The sequence below is a fragment of the Salvelinus fontinalis genome, chromosome 1, assembly GCF_029448725.1.
Source record: "Salvelinus fontinalis isolate EN_2023a chromosome 1, ASM2944872v1, whole genome shotgun sequence".
NCBI classification, from domain to species: domain Eukaryota; kingdom Metazoa; phylum Chordata; class Actinopteri; order Salmoniformes; family Salmonidae; genus Salvelinus; species Salvelinus fontinalis.
In genome coordinates this window covers 6,339,195-6,360,818 of record NC_074665.1, presented here as the reverse complement: position 1 = coordinate 6,360,818, position 21,624 = coordinate 6,339,195, and the positions used below count along the sequence as shown (strand labels likewise).

The following is a 21,624-nucleotide window of genomic DNA, read 5'->3' as shown; positions in this document are numbered from 1 at the left end:
CCCCTGTCAGCTACTACTACTACTAACCTACCTCCATCCCCCTGTCAGCCACTACTACTACTAACCTACCTCCATCCCCCTGTCAGCCACTACTACTAACCTACCTCCATCCTCCTGTCAGCCACTACTACTAACCTACCTCCATCCCCCTGTCAGCTACTACTACTACTAACCTACCTCCATCCCCCTGTCAGCCACTACTACTAACCTACCTCCATCCCCCTGTCAGCCACTACTACTACTAACCTACCTCCATCCCCCTGTCAGCCACTACTACTACTAACCTACCTCCATCCCCCTGTCAGCCACTACTACTACTAACCTACCTCCATCCCCCTGTCAGCTACTACTACTACTAACCTACCTCCATCCCCCTGTCAGCTACTACTACTACTAACCTACCTCCATCCCCCTGTCAGCCACTACTACTACTAACCTACCTCCATCCCCCTGTCAGCTACTACTACTACTAACCTACCTCCATCCCCCTGTCAGCTACTACTACTACTAACCTACCTCCATCCCCCTGTCAGCTACTACTACTACTAACCTACCTCCATCCCCCTGTCAGCTACTACTACTACTAACCTACCTCCATCCCCCTGTCAGCCACTACTACTACTAACCTACCTCCATCCCCCTGTCAGCTACTACTACTACTAACCTACCTCCATCCCCCTGTCAGCCACTACTACTACTAACCTACCTCCATCCCCCTGTCAGCCACTACTACTAACCTACCTCCATCCTCCTGTCAGCCACTACTACTAACCTACCTCCATCCTCCTGTCAGCCACTACTACTACTAACCTACCTCCATCCCCCTGTCAGCTACTACTACTACTAACCTACCTCCATCCCCCTGTCAGCTACTACTACTAACCTACCTCCATCCCCCTGTCAGCTACTACTACTAACCTACCTCCATCCCCCTGTCAGCCACCACTACTAACCTACCTCCATCCCCCTGTCAGCCACCACTACTAACCTACCTCCATCCCCCTGTCAGCCACCACTACTACTAACCTACCTCCATCCCCCTGTCAGCCACTACTACTAACCTACCTCCATCCCCCTGTCAGCCACTACTACTACTAACCTACCTCCATCCTACTGTCAGCCACTACTACTACTAACCTACCTCCATCCCCCTGTCAGCCACTACTACTACTAACCTACCTCCATCCCCCTGTCAGCTACTACTACTAACCTACCTCCATCCCCCTGTCAGCTACTACTACTAACCTACCTCCATCCCCCTGTCAGCCACTACTACTAACCTACCTCCATCCCCCTGTCAACCACTACTACTACTAACCTACCTCCATCCCCCTGTCAGCCACCACTACTACTAACCTACCTCCATCCCCCTGTCAGCCACTACTACTAACCTACCTCCATCCCCCTGTCAGCCACTACTACTAACCTACCTCCATCCCCCTGTCAACCACTACTACTACTAACCTACCTCCATCCCCCTGTCAGCCACTACTACTAACCTACCTCCATCCCCCTGTCAGCCACTACTACTAACCTACCTCCACCCCCCTGTCAACCACTACTACTAACCTACCTCCATCCCCCTGTCAGCCACCACTACTAACCTACCTCCATCCCCCTGTCAGCTACTACTACTAACCTACCTCCATCCCCCTGTCAGCTACTACTACTAACCTACCTCCATCCCCCTGTCAGCCACTACTACTAACCTACCTCCATCCCCCTGTCAGCCACTACTACTAACCTACCTCCACCCCCCTGTCAACCACTACTACTAACCTACCTCCATCCCCCTGTCAGCCACCACTACTAACCTACCTCCATCCCCCTGTCAGCTACTACTACTAACCTACCTCCATCCCCCTGTCAGCCACCACTACTACTAACCTACCTCCATCCCCCTGTCAACCACTACTACTAACCTACCTCCATCCCCCTGTCAGCCACTACTACTAACCTACCTCCATCCCCCTGTCAGCCACTACTACTAACCTACCTCCATCCCCCTGTCAGCCACTACTACTACTAACCTACCTCCATCCCCCTGTCAGCCACCACTACTACTAACCTACCTCCATCCCCCTGTCAGCCACCACTACTACTAACCTACCTCCATCCCCCTGTCAACCACTACTACTAACCTACCTCCATCCCCCTGTCAGCCACCACTACTACTAACCTACCTCCATCCCCCTGTCAGCTACTACTACTAACCTACCTCCATCCCCCTGTCAACCACTACTACTAACCTACCTCCATCCCCCTGTCAGCCACCACTACTACTAACCTACCTCCATCCCCCTGTCAGCCACTACTACTAACCTACCTCCATCCCCCTGTCAGCCACCACTACTACTAACCTACCTCCATCCCCCTGTCAGCCACCACTACTAACCTACCTCCATCCCCCTGTCAGCCACCACTACTAACCTACCTCCATCCCCCTGTCAGCCACCACTACTACTAACCTACCTCCATCCCCCTGTCAGCCACTACTACTAACCTACCTCCATCCCCCTGTCAACCACTACTACTACTAACCTACCTCCATCCCCCTGTCAACCACTACTACTAACCTACCTCCATCCCCCTGTCAGCCACTACTACTACTAACCTACCTCCATCCCCCTGTCAGCCACTACTACTAACCTACCTCCATCCCCCTGTCAGCCACTACTACTAACCTACCTCCATCCCCCTGTCAACCACTACTACTACTAACCTACCTCCATCCCCCTGTCAGCCACTACTACTACTAACCTACCTCCATCCCCCTGTCAGCCACTACTACTAACCTACCTCCATCCCCCTGTCAGCCACTACTACTAACCTACCTCTATCCCCCTGTCAGCCACTACTACTACTAACCTACCTCCATCCCCCTGTCAGCCACTACTACTACTAACCTACCTCCATCCCCCTGTCAGCCACTACTACTAACCTACCTCCATCCCCCTGTCAACCACCACTACTACTAACCTACCTCCATCCCCCTGTCAGCCACTACTACTAACCTACCTCCATCCCCCTGTCAGCCACTACTACTAACCTACCTCCATCCCCCTGTCAGCCACTACTACTAACCTACCTCCATCCCCCTGTCAGCCACTACTACTAACCTACCTCCATCCCCCTGTCAGCTACTACTACTAACCTACCTCCATCCCCCTGTCAGCCACCACTACTACTAACCTACCTCCATCCCCCTGTCAACCACTACTACTACTAACCTACCTCCATCCCCCTGTCAACCACCACTACTACTAACCTACCTCCATCCCCCTGTCAACCACTACTACTACTAACCTACCTCCATCCCCCTGTCAGCCACTACTACTACTAACCTACCTCCATCCCCCTGTCAACCACTACTACTACTAACCTACCTCCATCCCCCTGTCAGCCACCACTACTACTAACCTACCTCCATCCCCCTGTCAGCCACTACTACTACTAACCTACCTCCATCCCCCTGTCAACCACCACTACTAACCTACCTCCATCCCCCTGTCAGCCACTACTACTACTAACCTACCTCCATCCCCCTGTCAACCACCACTACTACTAACCTACCTCCATCCCCCTGTCAACCACTACTACTACTAACCTACCTCCATCCCCCTGTCAGCCACTACTACTACTAACCTACCTCCATCCCCCTGTCAACCACCACTACTACTAACCTACCTCCATCCCCCTGTCAACCACTACTACTACTAACCTACCTCCATCCCCCTGTCAGCCACCACTACTACTAACCTACCTCCATCCCCCTGTCAGCTACTACTACTAACCTACCTCCATCCCCCTGTCAGCCACTACTACTACTAACCTACCTCCATCCCCCTGTCAGCCACTACTACTAACCTACCTCCATCCCCCTGTCAGCCACTACTACTACTAACCTACCTCCATCCCCCTGTCAGCCACTACTACTAACCTACCTCCATCCCCCTGTCAGCCACTACTACTACTAACCTACCTCCATCCCCCTGTCAGCCACTACTACTAACCTACCTCCATCCCCCTGTCAACCACTACTACTACTAACCTACCTCCATCCCCCTGTCAGCCACTACTACTAACCTACCTCCATCCTCCTGTCAGCCACTACTACTAACCTACCTCCATCCTCCTGTCAGCCACTACTACTAACCTACCTCCATCCTCCTGTCAGCCACTACTACTAACCTACCTCCATCCTCCTGTCAGCCACTACTACTAACCTACCTCCATCCCCCTGTCAGCCACTACTACTACTAACCTACCTCCATCCCCCTGTCAGCCACTACTACTACTAACCTACCTCCATCCCCCTGTCAGCCACTACTACTAACCTACCTCCATCCCCCTGTCAACCACTACTACTACTAACCTACCTCCATCCCCCTGTCAACCACTACTACTAACCTACCTCCATCCCCCTGTCAGCCACTACTACTAACCTACCTCTATCCCCCTGTCAGCCACTACTACTAACCTACCTCCATCCCCCTGTCAACCACTACTACTAACCTACCTCCATCCCCCTGTCAGCTACTACTACTACTAACCTACCTCCATCCCCCTGTCAGCCACTACTACTAACCTACCTCCATCCTCCTGTCAGCCACTACTACTACTAACCTACCTCCATCCCCCTGTCAGCTACTACTACTACTAACCTACCTCCATCCCCCTGTCAGCCACTACTACTAACCTACCTCCATCCCCCTGTCAGCTACTACTACTACTAACCTACCTCCATCCCCCTGTCAGCCACCACTACTAACCTACCTCCATCCTACTGTCAGCCACTACTACTAACCTACCTCCATCCCCCTGTCAGCCACTACTACTAACCTACCTCCATCCCCCTGTCAGCCACTACTACTAACCTACCTCCATCCCCCTGTCAGCCACTACTACTAACCTACCTCCATCCCCCTGTCAACCACTACTACTACTAACCTACCTCCATCCCCCTGTCAGCCACTACTACTAACCTACCTCCATCCCCCTGTCAGCCACCACTACTACTAACCTACCTCCATCCCCCTGTCAACCACTACTACTACTAACCTACCTCCATCCCCCTGTCAGCCACTACTACTAACCTACCTCCATCCCCCTGTCAGCCACTACTACTACTAACCTACCTCCATCCCCCTGTCAGCTACTACTACTAACCTACCTCCATCCCCCTGTCAGCCACTACTACTAACCTACCTCCATCCCCCTGTCAGCCACCACTACTACTAACCTACCTCCATCCCCCTGTCAGCCACTACTACTAACCTACCTCCATCCCCCTGTCAGCTACTACTACTACTAACCTACCTCCATCCCCCTGTCAGCCACTACTACTAACCTACCTCCATCCCCCTGTCAGCCACCACTACTACTAACCTACCTCCATCCCCCTGTCAGCCACCACTACTAACCTACCTCCATCCCCCTGTCAGCCACTACTACTACTAACCTACCTCCATCCTCCTGTCAGCCACTACTACTAACCTACCTCCATCCCCCTGTCAGCCACTACTACTAACCTACCTCCACCCCCCTGTCAGCCACTACTACTACTAACCTACCTCCATCCCCCTGTCAGCCACTACTACTACTAACCTACCTCCATCCCCCTGTCAGCCACCACTACTAACCTACCTCCATCCCCCTGTCAGCTACTACTACTAACCTACCTCCATCCCCCTGTCAGCCACTACTACTACTAACCTACCTCCATCCCCCTGTCAACCACTACTACTACTAACCTACCTCCATCCCCCTGTCAGCCACTACTACTAACCTACCTCCATCCCCCTGTCAGCCACTACTACTACTAACCTACCTCCATCCCCCTGTCAGCCACTACTACTAACCTACCTCCATCCCCCTGTCAGCCACTACTACTAACCTACCTCCATCCCCCTGTCAGCCACTACTACTACTAACCTACCTCCACCCCCCTGTCAGCCACTACTACTACTAACCTACCTCCATCCCCCTGTCAGCCACTACTACTACTAACCTACCTCCACCCCCCTGTCAGCCACTACTACTAACCTACCTCCATCCCCCTGTCAGCCACTACTACTACTAACCTACCTCCATCCCCCTGTCAGCCACTACTACTAACCTACCTCCACCCCCCTGTCAGCCACTACTACTACTAACCTACCTCCATCCCCCTGTCAGCCACTACTACTAACCTACCTCCATCCCCCTGTCAGCCACTACTACTAACCTACCTCCATCCCCCTGTCAGCCACTACTACTACTAACCTACCTCCATCCCCCTGTCAGCTACTACTACTACTAACCTACCTCCATCCCCCTGTCAGCTACTACTACTACTAACCTACCTCCATCCCCCTGTCAGCCACTACTACTAACCTACCTCCATCCCCCTGTCAGCCACTACTACTAACCTACCTCCATCCCCCTGTCAGCCACCACTACTACTAACCTACCTCCATCCCCCTGTCAGCCACTACTACTACTAACCTACCTCCATCCCCCTGTCAGCCACCACTACTACTAACCTACCTCCATCCCCCTGTCAGCCACTACTACTAACCTACCTCCATCCCCCTGTCAGCCACTACTACTACTAACCTACCTCCATCCCCCTGTCAGCCACCACTACTAACCTACCTCCATCCCCCTGTCAACCACTACTACTACTAACCTACCTCCATCCCCCTGTCAGCCACTACTACTAACCTACCTCCATCCCCCTGTCAACCACTACTACTACTAACCTACCTCCATCCCCCTGTCAGCTACTACTACTAACCTACCTCCATCCCCCTGTCAGCCACTACTACTACTAACCTACCTCCATCCCCCTGTCAGCCACTACTACTAACCTACCTCCATCCCCCTGTCAGCTACTACTACTAACCTACCTCCATCCCCCTGTCAGCCACTACTACTACTAACCTACCTCCATCCCCCTGTCAACCACCACTACTACTAACCTACCTCCATCCTCCTGTCAGCCACCACTACTACTAACCTACCTCCATCCCCCTGTCAGCCACCACTACTACTAACCTACCTCCATCCTCCTGTCAGCCACTACTACTAACCTACCTCCATCCCCCTGTCAGCTACTACTACTACTAACCTACCTCCATCCCCCTGTCAGCCACTACTACTAACCTACCTCCATCCCCCTGTCAGCCACTACTACTACTAACCTACCTCCATCCCCCTGTCAGCCACCACCACTACTAACCTACCTCCATCCCCCTGTCAACCACTACTACTAACCTACCTCCATCCCCCTGTCAGCCACTACTACTAACCTACCTCCATCCTCCTGTCAGCCACTACTACTACTAACCTACCTCCATCCCCCTGTCAGCCACTACTACTAACCTACCTCCATCCCCCTGTCAGCCACTACTACTAACCTACCTCCATCCCCCTGTCAGCCACTACTACTACTAACCTACCTCCATCCCCCTGTCAGCTACTACTACTAACCTACCTCCATCCCCCTGTCAGCCACTACTACTACTAACCTACCTCCATCCCCCTGTCAGCTACTACTACTACTAACCTACCTCCATCCCCCTGTCAGCTACTACTACTAACCTACCTCCATCCTCCTGTCAGCCACTACTACTAACCTACCTTCATCCCCCTGTCAGCTACTACTACTACTAACCTACCTCCATCCCCCTGTCAGCCACTACTACTACTAACCTACCTCCATCCCCCTGTCAGCCACTACTACTACTAACCTACCTCTATCCCCCTGTCAGCCACTACTACTACTAACCTACCTCCATCCCCCTGTCAGCCACCACTACTAACCTACCTCCATCCCCCTGTCAGCCACTACTACTACTAACCTACCTCCATCCCCCTGTCAGCTACTACTACTACTAACCTACCTCCATCCCCCTGTCAGCCACTACTACTAACCTACCTCCATCCCCCTGTCAGCCACTACTACTACTAACCTACCTCCATCCCCCTGTCAGCCACCACTACTAACCTACCTCCATCCCCCTGTCAACCACTACTACTACTAACCTACCTCCATCCCCCTGTCAGCCACTACTACTACTAACCTACCTCCATCCCCCTGTCAGCCACCACTACTACTAACCTACCTCCATCCCCCTGTCAGCCACTACTACTACTAACCACCTCCATCCCCCTGTCAGCCACCACTACTACTAACCTACCTCCATCCCCCTGTCAGCCACCACTACTACTAACCTACCTCCATCCCCCTGTCAGCCACTACTACTAACCTACCTCCATCCCCCTGTCAGCTACTACTACTACTAACCTACCTCCATCCCCCTGTCAGCCACCACTACTACTAACCTACCTCCATCCCCCTGTCAGCCACTACTACTAACCTACCTCCATCCCCCTGTCAGCCACCACTACTACTAACCTACCTCCATCCCCCTGTCAGCCACTACTACTAACCTACCTCCATCCCCCTGTCAACCACTACTACTACTAACCTACCTCCATCCCCCTGTCAGCCACTACTACTACTAACCTACCTCCATCCCCCTGTCAGCCACTACTACTACTAACCTACCTCCATCCCCCTGTCAGCCACTACTACTACTAACCTACCTCCATCCCCCTGTCAGCCACTACTACTACTAACCTACCTCCATCCCCCTGTCAGCCACTACTACTACTAACCTACCTCCATCCCCCTGTCAGCCACTACTACTACTAACCTACCTCCATCCTCCTGTCAGCCACTACTACTACTAACCTACCTCCACCCCCCTGTCAGCCACCACTACTAACCTACCTCCATCCCCCTGTCAGCCACTACTACTACTAACCTACCTCCATCCCCCTGTCAACCACCACTACTAACCTACCAGGACATATCCACATTCAGTCAACACAGAGACCAGATATGTCCCCTGTCTTTGTGCTCCACTGTCCAGTAAAGAGACCTCACATGTCTACAAATACTTATTTGCAGGAATCAGGAAGCCAGGGCTCATTTTCATCTGTGCACAACTCAAGCAAGCCAGTAGCTATTTTACAGCTTCCTGTGTCGTCCCCCCCCCCCCCCCCCCTCTCCCTATCTACTCCCCCCACCACCCTCTCTCCCCCACTTTCTCTCTCTCTTCTTCTCCCTCTCTCACTGTACTCCCTCCACTCTGTCTCTATCTCTGACAACCAATCCCCACGAGACAATAGCATGGCAGAACAAGAGGGTTAAGACTTTAAAAAAATTAAACTTTGTTCATATAGCAAGCAGACAGGAGGACATACAGCAGAGAGGAGGACATACAGCAGAGAGGAGGACAGGAGGACATACAGCAGAGAGGACAGGAGGACATACAGCAGAGAGGAGGACATACAGCAGACAGGAGGACATACAGCAGACAGGAGGACAGGAGGACATACAGCAGAGAGGAGGACATACAGCAGACAGGAGGACATACAGCAGACAGGAGGACAGGAGGACATACAGCAGAGAGGAGGACATACAGCAGAGAGGAGGACAGGAGGACATACAGCAGAGAGGAGGACATACAGCAGAGAGGAGGACAGGAGGACATACAGCACAGAGGAGGACAGGAGGACATACAGCAGAGAGGAGGACAGGAGGACATACAGCAGAGAGGAGGACATACAGCAGAGAGGAGGACATACAGCAGAGAGGAGGACAGGAGGACATACAGCACAGAGGAGGACAGGAGGACATACAGCAGAGAGGAGGACAGGAGGACATACAGCAGAGAGGAGGAGGACTGGCGTTAGGATCATAGATAATGTCTCAGTCTACTCTAGAACATAAAGGACCTGGTTTTCTGCTGCTGCCGCTCAAGGGTTAAAGAGAGAGATAGCGAATGAAGGAGAGAGTGGTGGAGGGGACAGTGAGAGAGGGAGAGGAAGAGAGAGGGGTGGGGGGGTGCAGTGAGAGAGGGAGAGAGATGGGTGGGGGGACAGTGAGAGAGGGAGAGAGAGGGGTGGGGGGACAGTGAGAGAGGGAGAGAGATGGGTGGGGGGACAGTGAGAGAGGGAGAGAGAGGGGTGGGGGGACAGTGAGAGAGGGAGAGAGAGGGGTGGGGGGACAGTGAGAGAGAGAGAACTAAATGTTTTATTTCCTCACCTCTGTTGTATTTTCCTGCAGCTGTAGCTGTTATAGATGTATCCTCTCTGTCTACTGAGCCATTGCTTGCCCTCCCAATAAACACATCACACAGACACAGCCACACAGCCAGATAGGAGAGGGCAGGGACGAAGAAGAAACACAAACAGACAAGCAGGCTAGGCAGCTCACATTTCAAACTTGCAAGGGGGTGGTGCCTAATGTGCCAGACAGCCTGTGTCTTGGACCGGCTCCAGAGGAACGGGTAAAAAAAAAAAGCCTCGATCAATTCATTTATAACAGAGTTTGTTACGGAAAAGGGCAGAGCAGCTACCGGTCAGCTCCTCTTTATAACAGCAGGGACAGGAATGGTTTTGGATCAGTAGATTAAACTGGGATTTTATCCCCTTCTTGTCCACTCTGCTATTCTCTAGCGTAGCGTACAGTTGAATTAATCCATCAAACTAGACATCCTAAGTAATGGCAACCAGGGAGGATTCTGGGAGAGTAGGAGGCAGGGTTGAGAGACTAAGGAGTATGAATCCTGTATTTCACCCTATTCCCTTATATAGTGCACTACTTTAGACCAGGGTCCTGGGGGAAAGGAGTGCACTACATAGGGGATAGGGTGCCATTTAGGATGTAAACACCCTGACTTCCTGATATGCAGAGAAAGGCAGATAGAAGGATGGAACCAGCAGGACAGGGCTGGGCTGGCTATGAGAGGACATGGCAGGACAGGATATGGCTGGGCTGGGCTGGGCAGGACAGGAGAGGACAAGGCTGGGCAGGGCAGTGCAGGACAGGAGAGGACAAGGCTGGGCTGGGCAGGGTAGGACAGGAGAGGACAAGGCTGGGCTGGGCAGGAGAGGACAAGGCTGGGCTGGACAGGATATGGCTGGGCAGGGCAGTGCAGGAGAGGAGAGGACAAGACAGGGCAGGGCAGTGCAGGAGAGGAGAGGACAAGACAGGGCAGGGCAGTGCAGGAGAGGACAAGACAGGGCAGGGCAGTGCAGGAGAGGAGAGGACAAGGCTGGGCAGGGCAGTGCAGGACAGGAGAGGACAAGGCTGGGCAGGGCAGTGCAGGAGAGGACAAGGCAGGGCAGGGCAGTGCAGGAGAGGAGAGGACAAGGCAGGGCAGGGCAGTGCAGGAGAGGAGAGGACAAGGCTGGGCAGGGCAGTGCAGGAGAGGACAAGGCAGGGCAGGGCAGTGCAGGAGAGGAGAGGACAAGGCTGGGCAGGGCAGTGCAGGAGAAGAGAGGACAAGGCAGGGCAGGGCAGGACAGGAGAGGAGAGGACAAGGCTGGGCAGGGCAGTGCAGGACAGGAGAGGACAAGGCTGGGCTGGGTTTGGGCTTGTTTATATGTGTGCATGGGAGGGGAGGGGCCATGCCGTGTGAGCACCCAGCCTTGGATAAATAATTACACAACTATAAACGTGTAAACGACAGGGGCAAGCAGTCAATATTATCCTATGTTACTACACAATCCTATTTTCTTGATATTCAGCAGCAATTCATTAAGCAAATTGTTAAATTAGTGCCGCTAATCTAACGGATAAAATACAATAACGGACATTTTAATTCCAGACATGGCTAACGAAATCAAATGTAATGAACGGACATCATATATCAATGTAATCCCGTGTAGTTACATACATATATCTAGCTAGCTAGTATAATCCATATGGGAAACACAGTACAATGTGGAGTAGTTGATGGATGAGATGGTTTGTTTACCATTGTCAAGCCCTAACCTTAGTTATCTATGTGTTATGTATTATTTTGGTCAGGTCAGGGTGTGACGAGGGTGGGTATGCTTGTTTGTCTTGTCTAGGGTTGTTGTAGATCTAGGGTTTTTGTATGTCTGGGGCTGTTTGTTAGTCTAGGTATATTGTAGGTCTATGGTGGCCTGAATTGGTTCCCAATCAGAGACAGCTGTTTCTCGTTGTCTCTGATTGGGGATCCTATTTAGGTTGCCATTTTGGTTTGGTGGGTTCTTGTCTATGGGGAGTTGCCTGTTTCAGCACTCGTTTTATTTAGCGTCACGTTTTGTTAGTTTGTTTAAGTGTTCTTCGTTTAATTAAAGAAGAATGTTTTCCAATCACGTTGCGCCTTGGTCTCCTCAATACGACGAACGTGACAACCATTCACTCAGCTCGCCACACACCAGTGTTGGGATCAATTCCATTTCAATTCATTTCAATTCAGGAAGTCAACTGAATATTAAAATTCCAAATTGTTCTGATCGAAATTGAGATTGGAATTTCCGTTTACTTCCTGAATTGACTCCATCCACACAGTCATCAGGGGGCGGTAGGTAGCCTAGTGGTTAGAGTGTTGGGTCAGTAACCCAAAAGGTTGCTAGATCGAATCCCCGAGCTGACAAGGTAAGAATCTGTCGTTGTTCCCCTGAACAAGGCAGTTAACCCACTGTTCCCCTGAACAAGGCAGTTAACCCACTGTCCCCCTGAACAAGGCAGTTAACCCACTGTTCCCCTGAACAAGGCAGTTAACCCACTCTTCCCCTGAACAAGGCAGTTAACCGACTCTTCCCCTGAACAAGGCAGTTAACCCACTGTTCCCCTGAACAAGGCAGTTAACCCACTGTTCCCCTGAACAAGGCATTTAACCCACTCTTCCCCTGAACAAGGCAGTTAACCCACTGTTCCCCTGAACAAGGCAGTTAACCCACTGTTCCCCTGAACAAGGCATTTAACCCACTGTTCCCCTGAACAAGGCAGTTAACCCACTGTTCCCCTGAGCAAGGCAGTTAACCCACTGTTCCCCTGAACAAGGCAGTTAACCCACTGTTCCCCTGAAAAAGGCAGTTAACCCACTGTTCCCCTGAACAAGGCAGTTAACCCACTCTTCCCCTGAACAAGGCAGTTAACCGACTCTTCCCCTGAACAAGGCAGTTAACCCACTGTTCCCCTGAACAAGGCAGTTAACCCACTGTTCCCCTGAACAAGGCAGTTAACCCACTGTTCCCCTAGGCAAGGCAGTTAACCCACTGTTCCCCTGAGCAAGGCAGTTAACCCACTGTTCCCCTGAACAAGGCAGTTAACCCACTGTTCCCCTGAACAAGGCAGTTAACCCACTGTTCCCCTGAACAAGGCAGTTAACCGACTCTTCCCCTGAACAAGGCAGTTAACCCACTGTTCCCCTGAACAAGGCAGTTAACCCACTGTTCCCCTGAACAAGGCATTTAACCCACTCTTCCCCTGAACAAGGCAGTTAACCCACTGTTCCCCTGAACAACGCAGTTAACCCACTGTTCCCCTGAACAAGGCAGTTAACCCACTGTTCCCCTGAACAAGGCAGAACAAACCCACTGTTCCCCTGAACAAGGCAGTTAACACACTGTTCCCCTGAACAAGGCAGAACAAACCCACTGTTCCCCTGAACAAGGCAGTTAACCCACTGTTCCAATGAACAAGGCAGAACAAACCCACTGTTCCCCTGAACAAGGCAGTTAACCCACTGTTCCCCTGAACAAGGCAGTTAACCCACTGTTCCCCTGAACAAGGCAGTTAACCCACTGTTCCCCTGAACAAGTCAGTTAACCCACTGTTCCCCTGAACAAGGCAGTTAACCCACTGTTCCCCTGAACAAGGCAGTTAACCCACTGTTCCCATGAACAAGGCAGTTAACCCACCGTTCCCCTGAACAAGGCAGTTAACCCACCGTTCCCCTGAACAAGGCAGTTAACCCACCGTTCTCCTGAACAAGGCAGTTAACCGACCGTTCCCCTGAACAAGGCAGTTAACCCACCGTTACCCTGAACAAGGCAGTTAACCCACTGTCCCCCTGAACAAGGCAGTTTAACCCACTGTCCCCCTGAACAAGGCAGTTAACCCACCGTTCTCCTGAACAAGGCAGTTAACCCACTGTCCCCCTGAACAAGGCAGTTAATCCACTGTTCCCCTGAACAAGGCAGTTAACCCACTGTCCCCCTGAACAAGGCAGTTAACCCACTGTCCCCCTGAACAAGGCAGTTAACCCACTGTTCCCCTGAACAAGGCAGTTAACCCACTGTTCCCCTGAACAAGGCAGTTAACCCTCTGTTCCCCTGAACAAGGCAGTTAACCCACTGTTCCCCTGAACAAGGCAGTTAACCCACTGTTCCCCTGAGCAAGGCAGTTAACCCACTGTTCTCCTGAACAAGGCAGTTAACCCACTGTTCCCCTGAACAAGGCAGTTAACCCACTGTTCCCCTGAACAAGGCAGTTAACCCAATGTTCTCCTGAACAAGGCAGTTAACCCACTGTTCCCCTGAACAAGGCAGTTAACCCACTGTTCTCCTGAACAAGGCAGTTAACCCACTGTTCCCCTGAACAAGGCAGTTAACCCACTGTTCCCCTGAGCAAGGCAGTTAACCCACTGTTCTCCTGAACAAGGCAGTTAACCCACTGTTCCCCTGAACAAGGCAGTTAACCCACTGTTCTCCTGAACAAGGCAGTTAACCCACTGTTCCCCTGAACAAGGCAGTTAACCCACTGTTCCCCTGAACAAGGCAGTTAACCCACTGTTCCCCTGAACAAGGCAGTTAACCCACTGTTCCCCTGAACAAGGCAGTTAACCCACCGTTCCCCTGAACAAGGCAGTTAACCCACTGTCCCCCTGAACAAGGGAGTTAACCCACTGTTCCCCTGAACAAGGCAGTTAACCCACTGTTCCCCTGAACAAGGCAGTTAACCCACTGTTCCCCTGAACAAGGCAGTTAACCCACTGTTCCCCTGAACAAGGCAGTTAACTCACTGTTCCCCTGAACAAGGCAGTTAACCCACCGTTCCCCTGAACAAGGCAGTTAACCCACCGTTCCCCTGAACAAGGCAGTTAACCCACCGTTCCCCTGAACAAGGCAGTTAACCCACCGTTCCCCTGAACAAGGCAGTTAACCCACCGTTCCCCTGAACAAGGCAGTTAACCCACCGTTCCCCTGAACAAGGCAGTTAACCCACCGTTCCCCTGAACAAGGCAGTTAACCCACTGTTCCCCTGAACAAGGCAGTTAACCCACTGTTCCCCTGAACAAGGCAGAACAAACCCACTGTTCCCCTGAACAAGGCAGAACAAACCCACTGTTCCCCTGAACAAGGCAGTTAACCCACTGTTCCCCTGAACAAGGCAGTTAACCCACTGTTCCCCTGAACAAGGCAGTTAACCCACTGTTCCCCTGAACAAGGCAGTTAACCCACCGTTCCCCTGAACAAGGCAGTTAACCCACCGTTCCCCTGAACAAGGCAGTTAACCCACCGTTCCCCTGAACAAGGCAGTTAACCCACTGTTCCCCTGAACAAGGCAGTTAACCCACTGTTCCCCTGAACAAGGCAGTTAACCCACTGTTCCCCTGAACAAGGCAGAACAAACCCACTGTTCCCATGAACAAGGCAGAACAAACCCACTGTTCCCCTGAACAAGGCAGTTAACCCACTGTTCCCCTGAACAAGGCAGTTAACCCACTGTTCCCCTGAACAAGGCAGTTAACCCACTGTTCCCCTGAACAAGGCAGTTAACCCACTGTCCCCCTGAACAAGGCAGTTAACCCACTGTCCCCCTGAACAAGGCAGTTAACCCACTGTCCCCCTGAACAAGGCAGTTAACCCACTGTTCCCCTGAACAAGGCAGTTAACCCTCTGTTCCCCTGAACAAGGTAGTTAACCCACTGTTCCCCTGAACAAGGCAGTTAACCCACTGTTCCCCTGAGCAAGGCAGTTAACCCACTGTTCCCCTGAACAAGGCAGTTAACCCACTGTTCCCCTGAACAAGGCAGTTAACCTACTGTTCTCCTGAACAAGGCAGTTAACCCACTGTTCCCCTGAACAAGGCAGTTAACCCACTGTTCTCCTGAACAAGGCAGTTAACCCACTGTTCCCCTGAACAAGGCAGTTAACCCACTGTTCCCCTGAACAAGGCAGTTAACCCACTGTTCCCCTGAACAAGGCAGTTAACCCACTGTTCCCCTAGGCAAGGCAGTTAACCCACTGTTCCCCTGAGCAAGGCAGTTAACCCACTGTTCCCCTGAACAAGGCAGTTAACCCACTGTTCCCCTGAACAAGGCAGTTAACCCACTGTTCCCCTGAACAAGGCAGTTAACCGACTCTTCCCCTGAACAAGGCAGTTAACCCACTGTTCCCCTGAACAAGGCAGTTAACCCACTGTTCCCCTGAACAAGGCATTTAACCAACTCTTCCCCTGAACAAGGCAGTTTACCCACTGTTCCCCTGAACAAGGCAGTTAACACACTGTTCCCCTGAACAAGGCAGAACAAACCCACTGTTCCCCTGAACAAGGCAGTTAACCCACTGTTCCCCTGAACAAGGCAGAACAAACCCACTGTTCCCCTGAACAAGGCAGTTAACCCACTGTTCCCCTGAACAAGGCAGTTAACCCACTGTTCCCCTAAACAAGGCAGTTAACCCACTGTTCCCCTGAACAAGGCAGAACAAACCCACTGTTCCCCTGAACAAGGCAGTTAACCCACTGTTTCCCTGAACAAGGCAGTTAACCCACTGTTCCCCTGAACAAGGCAGTTAACCCCCTGTTCCCCTGAACAAGGCAGTTAACCCACTGTTCCCCTGAACAAGGCAGTTAACCCACTGTTCCCCTGAACAAGGCAGAACAAACCCACTGTTCCCCTGAACAAGGCAGTTAACCCACTGTTCCCCTGAACAAGGCAGAACAAACCCACTGTTCCCCTGAACAAGGCAGTTAACCCACTGTTCCCCGGTAGGCCGTCATTGAAAATAAGAATGTATTCTTTAACTGGCTTGCCTAGTTAAAATAAAGGTTAAATAATAAATAATAAAATCTGCACTAAAGAAAGGACAATCATCTAGACAGGTTAAAACCTTATCTCTTGGCATTTCATCTGAAACAGGTGAATCGCAGCGCTATAAGTTATCTGTCATCCGTGTGGCTGTGGTGTGTGGATCATCAATGTAACAGTTTAAATTTAGTCCGTCCCCTCGCCCCGATCCGGGCGCGAACCAGGGACCCTCTGCACACATCAACAACAGTCACCCACGAAGCGTCGTTACCCATCGCTCCACAAAAGCCGCGGAGGAAGATAAAGATACTGTCTCATTAGTGAGTTGATTTACAGCCTTCAGTGCAGAGTAGCTAACTGTTAGTATCTTCCGTAAAGGGAAGAGGGTGTCGCGTTCGTCGTATGGAGGAAGAGAGGAGGACCAAGGCGCAGCGTGATAGTAATAGGACCATACGTCAGGACTACCGGGCATGATGACTCCTTGCAGTCCCCAGTCCACCTGGCCTTGCTGCTATTCCAGTTTCAACTGTTCTGCCTGCGGTTATGGAACCCCTACCTGTCCCAGACCTGCTGTTTTCAACTCTTAAGAATCGGCTATGAAAAGCCAACTGAAAATTATTCATGATTATTATTTGACCATGCTTGTCACTTATGAACATTTTGAATATCTTGGCATAGTTCTGTTATAATCTCCACCCGGCACAGCCAGAAGAGGACTGGCCACCCCTCATAGCCTGGTTCCTCTCTAGGTTTCTTCCTAGGTTTTGGCCTGTCTAGGGAGTTTTTCCTAGCCACCGTGCTTCTACACCTGCATTGCTTGCTGTTTGGGGTTTTAGGCTGGGTTTCTATACAGCACTTTGAGATATTAGCTGATGTACGAAGGGCTATATAAAATAAACTTGATTGATAATACATTCTTCTATTTATTTACCGAAACGAAGAACACTTGACAAACTATACAAAAAAAAAAAAAAAAACGAACGTGAAGCTATATGCGAAAAGTGCAGACACAGGCAACTTACACATAGATAATAACCCACAAAATCCCTAAAGAGTATGGCTGCCTAAATATGGTTCCCAATCAGAGACAATGATAAACAGCTGCCTCTAATTGAGAACCAATCTAGGCAACCATAGACAAACAAACACCTAGACTATGGAAAAACACCCCATAAACATACAAAAACCCTAGACAAGACCAAACACATAAATCCCCCATGTCACACCCTGACCTAACCAAAATAATAAAGAAAACAAAGATAACTAAGGCCAGGGCGTGACAGAGGGAAAAGCTGTGAAAACGACTTTATGTCAATAGCATCAGCACTAATGAAATTCAGTGCCTTTTAAGGTATTCAGACCCCTTGACTTTTTACACCTTTTGTTACGGTATTTCTGTTTTTACTTTTATTGTTTTTAGAAATCTACACACAATACCCCAGAATGACAAAGTAAAAAACTGGATTTTTATTATATTTTTTGCGAATGTATTAAAAATTAAAAACAGAAATACCTTATCTAATACGTAAGTATTCAGACCGTTTGCTATGAAACTCGAAATTGATCTCAGGTGCATCCTGTTTCCATTGATCATCCTTGAGATGTTTCTATAACTTGATTGGAGTCCACCTGTGGAAAATACAATTGATTGGACATGATTTGGAAAGGCACACATCTGTCTACATAAGGTCAGTCCAACAGTTGACAGTGCACGTCAGAGCAAAAACCAAGCCATGAAGGTCAATGGAATTGTCTGTAGAGCTCCGAGACAGGATTGTGTCGAGGCAGAGATCTGGGGAAGGGTACGAAAATGTCTGCAGCATTGAAGGTCCCCAAGAACACAGTGGCCTCCATCATTCTTAGATGGAAGATGTTTGGAACCACCAAGACTCTTCCTAGAGCTGGCCGCCCGGCCAAACTGAGCAATCGGGGGAGACGGGCCTTGGTCAGGAAGGTGACCAATAACCCATGGTCACTCTGACAGAGATCTAGAGTTCCACTGTGGAGATGGGAGAAGCTTCCAGAAGGGCAACCATCTCTGCAGCTCTCCACCAATCAAGCCTTTATAGTAGAGTGGCCAGACGGAAGCCACACCTCAGTAAAAGGCACATGACAGCCCGCTTGGAGTTTGCCAAAAGGCCCCTAAAGACTCTCAGACCATGAGAAACAAGATTCTCTGGTCTAATGAAACCAACATTGAACTCTTTGGCCTGAATGCCAAGTGTCACGTCTGGAGGAAACCTGGCACTATCCCTACGGTGAAGTATCATGCTTTGGGGATGTTTGTCAGAGGCAGGGACTGGGAGACTAGTCAGGATCGAGGCAAAGATGAACGGAGCAAAGTACAGAGAGATCCTTGATGAAAACCTGCTCCAGAGCTCTCAGGACCTCAGACTGGGGCGAAGGTTAACCTTCCAACAGGACAACGACCCTAAGAACACAGCCAAGACAATGCAGGAGTGGCTTCGGGACAAGTCTCTGAATGTCCTTGAGTGGCCCAACCAGAGCCCGGACTTGAACCTAATCAAACATCTCTGGAGAGACCTGAAAATAGCTGTGCAGCAACACTCCCCATCCAACCTGACAGAGCTTGAGAGGATCGGCGGAGAAGAATGGGAGAAACTCCCCAAATACGGGTGTGCCAAGCCTGTAGAGTCATACCCAAGATGACTCAAGGCTGTAATCACTGCCAAAGGTGCTTGTAGAGTCATACCCAAGATGACTCAAGGCTGTAATCACTGCCAAAGATGCTTCAAAAAAAGTACTGAGTAAAGGGGTCTGAATACTTATGTACATGTGATAGTTTTTTATTTGTAATAAATTTGCCAAAATGTCTAAAAACCTGTTTTTGCTGTGTTATTATGGGGTATTATGTGTAGATTGAAGAGGGAACATTTTAGAATAAGGCTGTAACGTAACAAAATGTGGAAAAACTCAAACGGTCTGAATACTTTCCGAAAAAAACTGCATATGAAGCATGGTGACTGATTTGTGATCTAACCCCATTGATCAAATAAATCACATTTTGACAAGCTTGTGCAACGTCTGGGATTGTCACATTTGAAAAACAATGAAAACAAGATAACTAACATTCTTGCTCGTCTCAATTGTCTCTTGTCCTAAGACCATATGCATAACAGTCTCTTAAATCAGTTCCCATTCTGTCCTGAGACATATCTTAGTTCCCATTCTGTCCTGAGACATATCTTAGACCCATTCTGTCCTGAGACATATCTCAGACCCCATTCTGTCCTGAGACATATCTCGGTCCCATTATGCCCTGAGACATATCTCGGTCCCATTCTGTCCTGAGACATATTTCAGTTTCCATTCTGTCCTGAGACATATCTCAGTTCCCATTGCTTCTGTCCTGAGACATATCTCAGTTCCCATTCTGTCCTGAGACATATCTCGGTCCTATTCTGTCCTGAGACATATCTCAGACCCCATTCTGTCCTGAGACATATCTCAGTTCCTATTGCTTCTGTCCTGAGACATATCTCAGGACCCATTCTGTCCTGAGACATATCTCAGTTCCCATTGCTTCTGTCCTGAGACATATCTCAGTTCCCATTCTGTCCTGAGACATATCTCAGTTCCCATTATGCCCTGAGACATATCTCTGTTCCCAATCTGTCCTGAGACATATCTCAGTCCCCATTCTGTCCTGAGACATATCTCAGTTCCCATTGCTTCTGTCCTGAGGGCTGGGCGGTATAACATATATATCAGCATTGATGCAGGAACCGGTTTGTGTTTTTACTTTACATTCTCTAACGGTATTTCAGTGGTTGTTTTGTTAAATGTGATATGCAACTCCGGCGTGTGTAATGTCTGGTTTTAATGAGTCATTTTTCTCTTCCTGTTGCATGCTGCTTCCCACACCAAGCCCCACCCCCCTGTCACTCAAGGAGAGAGCAGTTGCTAGACCACAGAGTCACTTTCCTGTTCAGATGCAGAAAGATGTTGGTGACAACGATGCTGCTTTTCTACAAGCACTATTAGTTTGTGTATATTACTGTCTGCTAGTGTCCGTCTTTTCTTAGCATGTTGTGGCAAAAATAAGCCGCTAATGTTAGCCGCTAATGCTAATCGCTACTTGCTTGCTAAATGTAATAAGTCTGAGCAAACTTAGCTGGCTAATACAGCCTGGTACCAGTACTGGTGTAGGCCTAGCAAAGCATGTTGTTTGTGCAACAGTATCTTCCAAATCAAATAGGAATAGGTCAATCATGAATATGTTAGCTAGCTAGCTACATGAGGTAAGACAACATGACCTGTAACATCTAATTAGGGTGCCCTGGAAACACTGACCAACACTTTGGTTCCTAGCCTGTCAATAATTACTCCCTGGCTTATTCATTCATTGTCACGTCAAACAATGTATTCAAGGTCCTGCCCAGCGTATTCCAACTATATAATTAGATTAATCATTCTATACTGAACAGAAATACAAATGCAACATGCAACAATTTCACTGATTTTACTGACTTACAATTCATATAAAGAAATGAGTCAACTGAAATAAATTCATTAGACCCTAATCTATGTATTTCACATGACTGAGAATACAAATATGGATCTGTTGCCCACAGATACTTAAACCAAAAAAGGTAGGGACGTTGATCAGAAAACCAGTCAGTATCTGGTGTGACCACCTGCCTCATGTAGCATGACACGTCTCCTTCACATAGAGTTGGTCAGGAATGTTGTCCCACTCCTCTTCAATGGCTGTTTAAAGTTGCCGGATATTGGCGGGAACTGGAACACACTGTTG

The 21,624-nt window shown here is 50.0% G+C and overlaps 1 protein-coding gene across 3 annotated transcripts in view; it reads right to left on the bottom strand.

The window, feature by feature from the left end:
• LOC129867891 (zinc finger MIZ domain-containing protein 1-like) overlaps window positions 1–21,624 on the bottom strand; it is a 470,202-nt gene that overhangs the window by 77,868 nt on the left and 370,710 nt on the right. Inside the window, exon 1 of one of the 3 annotated variants that reach the window (XM_055941567.1) lies at window positions 10,100–13,036. The exons of the other annotated variants lie outside the window; for them this stretch is intronic. The gene's annotated coding sequence lies outside the window, so the exon portion shown is untranslated. Of the gene's footprint in view, window positions 1–10,099; window positions 13,037–21,624 lie in introns of those variants that run through there. 3 annotated transcript variants of the gene reach the window in all.